The sequence below is a fragment of the Oryzias melastigma genome, linkage group LG10 (genome assembly GCF_002922805.2).
Source record: "Oryzias melastigma strain HK-1 linkage group LG10, ASM292280v2, whole genome shotgun sequence".
NCBI classification, from domain to species: Eukaryota; Metazoa; Chordata; class Actinopteri; order Beloniformes; family Adrianichthyidae; genus Oryzias; species Oryzias melastigma.
Window position 1 is genome coordinate 21,248,301 of NC_050521.1, and position 6,600 is coordinate 21,254,900.

The 6,600-nt window shown below is 38.2% G+C and overlaps 1 long non-coding RNA gene across 1 annotated transcript in view; it reads right to left on the reverse strand.

The window, feature by feature from the left end:
• Positions 1-495: 495 nt before the first annotated feature.
• LOC112153169 overlaps positions 496-6,600 on the reverse strand; it is a 138,889-nt gene continuing 132,784 nt past the window's right edge. The window contains exon 4 of the long non-coding RNA XR_004948538.1: positions 496-1,709. This is a non-coding gene — a long non-coding RNA (uncharacterized LOC112153169). The remainder of the gene's footprint in view (positions 1,710-6,600) is intronic.

Consider the following 6,600-nt stretch of genomic DNA (forward strand, 5'->3'; position numbering starts at 1 on the left):
AAGGTCTTTTGTCAAAAAAATAAAAGAATCAATCCATTTTACTTTCCGTTTTTTCCGGGGGATGACTCCCAGGTTTCCTCGCAGTTAGACGTTGTGTGACTTTTCTTCCCTCATTTTAAAGTATAACGAGGCCCCGTCGCCGGTGCCCATGGGTATCCTTTGCATGTGCTGGCACAGCTTTTTCCCCTCGGAGTAGGCAACGGAAAAGGGGGTGTTCAGGGGTGACGAGCTACTCATGGCATATTATCAGCAGCGACACAAACACAAGCTGGCATTATCCCAGATATTAAAAGGAATCCTGACTTGTGTGTTGGGGTCCATGTGAATGAATTAAGGCAGGAGGAGCAAAGAGCTTTCGCACCAAAAAGTGAGGCTTTGCCTTTAGGAGGAAGGGTAATTACAGAGGGAGCACGGGAGATAAAAAATATAAATGTTATTACGGGTCAGTGAGGTGCTGTCCTTGGGGAGTTTTGGAAAAAGACATCAAAAACGTTCTAGTAACTCTGTTGATTTAATGTATTCCACAACAAGTATCCGGCTTTTACACTCCACTTTTCTCTACATACTCAAATACAGTCACTATTACGACTTTCCAGTCTTTCAGTTGGAGGGCCTCAGGTCAAGCCCCATTGACAGCAACATTATTTACTTTGCTCGTGTGTCCTTAAGCATTTTAACTGAATCCCAGCCCTCTTTAGGAGCACTGCTGGGTTGCTAACATTTTTCTATTGAAGCAGGCAGGACATTTCACCCTGTAGGACAGATAGCGGCTACAGAAATAGCTCTGTCCATGGTGCTGAAACGGCAACTCTAGGAACTGACACACATGCTGCATCCCCCACTGTAAACTATAGACCAAATGAAACCAACTTTCAATATGCAGGTCATTTAAAATGACAATTGAGACTTATGTATGACTGTTTTACTCCACAATACAAAAAAAAATTGTTGTTTACAATGTAAAATATTGACAATCTTTTTGTTGTTTTCTGCATGACGCTGAATGAGATTATGAATATACTTGAACTATTATTTGGCCATTTAAAAAAAATAAATCTGGATCCCACATGCTGAGCTCTTCTGTTAATTCCACAAACAAAACGTTACTCACAAATGTGGCACCCTTTCAAAGGGTAATGAACAGGCTTTCCGACAGTGAAAGATTAATTGCTACTAAACAACAAAGAAATATTCTACCAAACACAAACTGTATTGTTTTTTCTTTTTGTTGCCCTTTTACCTGAATTATTTGGAAAAAATAAAAATAAAAAAAATCATGGCCATGTCTCAAAGAAGGTGTGTATGCATACAGTGCTGTGCAAAAAGTTTTCAGAAGGTGTGAAATAAACAACAAGACTTTCAAAAACTGTAATTATATTATTTTCATCAATTAGCAAAATGAAGAAACTAAACAAATGAGAATTCTAAATCAAACTCATAAGTGTGACCACTCTTTGACCCCTAAACAACATCAGTGCAGCAGGTTTGCTGGCAGACAGTTGGTGGGTTGTTCCGAACATCTTGGAGAAGTAGCCACAGATCTTCCGTGGGTGTGGGTTTTCTCACATCCTTCTGTCTCTTCATGCAATACTTATCTCCATGATGTTGAGATCAGGGCTCTGTGGGGGTCATGCCATCACTCCTCGATCTCCCTGTTCTTCTCCACGCTGAGAATAGACTTTGGTTGAATGTTTGGGGTTATCGTCCTGCTGCAAAATACATTTGAAAACCAATTACACGCCTCCCTGATGAATAAAAATCTGCCTTTTTTTTTCTGCATTGAGAACAATATTAATCCGGACAAAATTTCCATTTGCAAAAATGTATTCCTAAACATTTACGGAACCTCCGCCGTGCTTCACTGTTTCCTGTAGCCACTCGTTGTACAGCTCGCCGCCCCTTCAGCAAGCAAACCGCCTTCTGTTCCAGCTTTGACTCATCGGTCCAGAGCACCTGGTGCCATATTTCTGCACCCAATTTTCTATGTTTTTTGTATATACTTGAATCACTTTCCACGTCAAATGCAAGCCTGTGAGCACGTGTCTTCCACGAAAATCATTTTTGGCTAAACTTCTTCTGAAAGTAGGTGAGAGTATCGGGGCTTTGACCATCCATTTTGTTGTTGTTTTTTATGTCTCACAGGGTTCATACAAGTTTTTAAGACATTTTTAAGGCCATACGTATAAAAAATTAAGACGATTTCTCAACTTATTTCCTGTTTTATTAATAACTTTCCATTTCATTAATTTGAAGTATTCCCGTTTTATGATCAAAACTGTAGTTTTTTGTTGTTTGTGGTCCATGTTGTGATGCTTTAGCATGCTTCTTTTTTTAAAAAAAACGGTGGTCTGCATTCAGTGTATTGGTGCATAATGATTGGTTCTCCTGCAGCTTATTTCCATTATGTGATCAAAATAGTCACAGTTCAAAAATCACATTTTTGACAAGAAATGTAAGATGGAGACGTTTCAAACAGCACAATTTTTTAAGGTTAGATTTTAAAATAAAATACTTTTGATGGCTTTTTAAGGTGATATCTCCAAATTCATAAATGCAATGCTTTTAAGGCTTGTTAAGAACCCGTGGGAACCCTGACTTCAAACATGTGGACCGGGATGGTCCCATCTGAGACATATGTGCATGCTCACCTGTTCAGGGTGTAGCTCACCTTCACCAAACTTCTGTACCCCAAAAGGGATACAGCAGGTTCAGAAGATGGATGAGTGGATGGATGGCTGTCCCAGATGTTGTTATTATTACTATAATTTTGGGGAACCAAACTTTTACTGTGAACGTTTCTAAACAACTCTGAGTCCATTCAGAAATGTTTAAGTAACTTGTTTTCTGAGGAAAACCAAAGACATCAGCTTATAGGTTTATATGTGCAGCAGTAATCTGGTATTCAAACATTCTTTATCTCATATGTAAACCTTTTTTTTTTTGTCCTGCTATTCTTTTTTTTTAAGTTGAGCACAGAATTACAGAAGTCCTTGCTTTTGGAGAAAGTGGATTATCCTAGAAGAAAGCTTCTCAGGGAAACCGGATTTTTCCAATTCCTTACCACGATTTTCTGTTTACGTGACATTCAAGAAATCAGGAACACAAATACACCAGTAGCACTTTATAATGATTCCTTAACAAGCTTTATTAGCTCATTACCAAAGCATTAGTAATGTGTTAATAGGATGTTAGTAAGACATGTATTAACACACCAACCCTAACAAGCATTATTAACATTTAAAGTGAGGCCATATTAATAAACTGTTCACAATCTTAACACATGTAATAAGCATCTTTGTCAGCATTATAATGGGTGTTTTGCAACACTTTATGTAGCTGTCATCAAAGGCAAGTCTAATTCATATTTTGTTTATAAAATATATGGAGCTACAAATGTTAATTAATAGAAAACATCCTTTTCAGTTGTTCTGGTGCAGCTCTGATAACCTAATACTTTTGGGAGAGGATAGTTTGTTGTGGTAATACTTTAAAACCAGTTCTAAAAATATTTTTTTTAGTAATGAATTAAATGGACGTGTCAGCAAGGAGATCCTGGTTTTATTGTAAAACTAAGTTTTGTGGTAGTTTTCAACAATATAAAATAAATAAATAATTCAAGTTGGGACCATTTTCTTTTGATTACAGATTTTTGGTTGTTGGAGCGACACCCTGACCTGTGCAGGCCTTGAGTTTCACCCAATGACAGCAAAGAAAGGCTTCGGCCAAACCCTCAAAGTGAATAAATGAAAGGGGGTCCAGCAAAAAGGGGGATGCATTTGAACATTTCACTTGCTAGTTGAAGCCTGTAGACTTTACTGTGTAACTCATGGGATTTTTTTGCAATTATTCTGAGCGCTACACAGTCAGACCTTGGAGTGAACTTGCTGGGACGTCCTTGGATGAGTGGTAACTGTCTTGAATATTTCCCCTTATGGTGAATAGTCTTTTTCCTGCTAGATGTAAAAAATTGAAATACTTTTTTTTCTACATGACTCAATGTACTGAAATGCTAAAAATGAATAATGCATCTAACATACTTAAGATAAAAGCAGTCCGACATGTCTGCACCCTTGGTTTGTCCATTGTCTTCAAGCAAATCACACAGAAAATCACAGTGTTCAGAGACGACAGATCCTGCAGAGACGGCTTTCACCGAGATATTAAGTCTTTTCAGAAGTCGGGAAACGAACTCTGAAGCATTCGTTTGCACTTGGATTAAAATTTAATAAAAGAATGACTTTGAAGTTTCCTGTCGTTTAATTAAAGATTTCAAATTTAAAAAATTGCCACCTTGTTTAACCAAAGTATATGTATGATTGTGTTGTGTCTCGGTTTCTCTAATAAATGGGTTTGCATTTATGAGGCTTTTAAGAGCATTAACTTAAGCAAGCCATAATTAGGAATGGAGTTTCACATGTGTCATTATAGCCTCACTCAACTAAATGCACAAGCATTTTAGCCAGAAGCAAGAACACACAGCTCTGTTAAAAGCTGCGGGACTGAGATGATATATCTGACCAGCATGCGTGGAATAAAATACAGATATAACAGTCAGTGAGAAAATTGAAAACAGATTAAATCTTCTTAAAGGTACTCACCATAATGCCGTGGCCAGATTGGATGATTTTTTTCTTTTTAAATCAAAAAAGCAGAAGTTTGTTCTTCTGTCTGGAAAACTTTTACAGCAGTCACTGAATTTGCAGAATTGATGTGTGGAGAACACAGAAGACATTCAGGCTGACAAATACATTTGTAATCTTAAACTCATTGATGATTGCCTTAGTCACAAATGGCGTGCTGTGGGCGATGGATCGTAGCAAACACTGAAACCACACGTAAGGGTATGTAAAGATGCATACTCGCATTCAAGAATGTGCTACACACTGTTTTATGGACGGACATCCTAGACGTGGTGTTCACACTGGACCAGCACCGGTAAAGTAGGTATCGACTGGAAGGGGGGTCTTTTTCTATTGTTTTTCTACTATTTACTAGCACTCATACACCACCTAAGATAGGTAGAGGCTCAGTGCGCAAACTCAAGGCGGTGTCTTGTGTTCACTCCGAGACTGGAAGGTCGTGAGTTGGAATCCAAACCAAAGACTCAAAAACTATGAAAACAACGCTATCCACTAGTCACTAACAAATCCAAGAACCCGCGACTGGACTTAAAATCTTGCGTAGCAAAGTGCAATCATGAGCATTCCAGACATGGAAAATTCTGGTCTACACGCGTTTGCATAGACTTTTCATTGAAGTGGCCACTTGAGCGTGAATCAATGCAACCGATGAGTACGCACCTCAACCTATAAAGACCCAGAACCATTTTTATGTAGAAAATACTACAAACCAAGTTGACCTCAGAAACCATTTCAGATGTTTCTGTTACACTGATGTCACTATGGGTTCTTATGGGTTAAGAGTGAAATAGGTGAGATGCAGGCATGTCAAGGAGCGCCTTAAGGGTGTTCAAATGATAAGACCTTGCAGACTCCTTGTTTGCACACTGAGTTTAGTCAATCAGACAATTAGTAATCCAGCATTTACGCACAGTGGAAAGGAGCCAATACTAGCACCTTGCTAATGACTAGAGTTTGGTGTAAACCCAAAGTACAATAGCATCATCTATACTTATCACTTCAAGCAACTTGCATTATACTAACAAATATTTCCTCATACACTAGCCACACGCACAATAATGCTAAATTCCATTATCATGGTGTCCAAGGTGGCTGCGAGAGCCTAAAGCAGGGATCTGCAACCTGCAGCTCCAGATCCATGTTTGGCTCTTCTACCCCTCCATTGTGGCTCTCTGGTTAAAGAAAAATACAAAGCTTTTAGTTTGAAAAAGTCACTGTAAAGTTTAAAAAAAAAAAAGTAAAATAACATTTTTCAAGCCTCCAAAGTACAGTAATCATTGTGGTTCGATAATCAAGAACTAAACATTTTGACAAATTCCAGTGTTTTAAGTGTGGCTCATGGTTAAAAAAATACAGTTAATTGGCCCTATTTTAATTTTAGAAATTATGAACTTCTGGCTTTGGCGTTTTATACTACCTAGCACTAGATTTGCTCCATTGAAATGATCCTATTTGACACAGGAAGTGTTTTATTTTGAAAGGAAGTCTTTTGAATCTCTGTTAAGGGTTACAAACTGTTTAATATTTGGGAAAAAAAATATTTTTTTCTCTCAAAGTTTGTTTTATTTATGCCAAAAAATACTTGTGTATTTCTATTTCTCATAAAAATATCAATAACATGAATACAAAGTCTTATTTTTCCAAAGGATGTGTGGCTCCTACTTGGTTGTGGTGAGTGAGAAATCGCCCCAAATGGCTCTTAAAGAGTAAAAGGTTGCAGACCTCTGGCCTAAAGGGAACTTCAAGACACCTAGGCTGAATCCAAATTCTTCCCTTCTCCTTACTCCTCCATTTAAAGGGGCATTTTTAGTGCAAGTGGTGTCAAGAATATATTTTTTTCAATTCCAGCCCCTAAACAGAGGGATACAAGTCCTCCGTCGCGAGGGTAAACCGCGTCGCGCTGAGAAGCGGTTTTCTTCGCGTGGGTGCACTCTAGAGCACAGAGGTTCTCATTTAAATG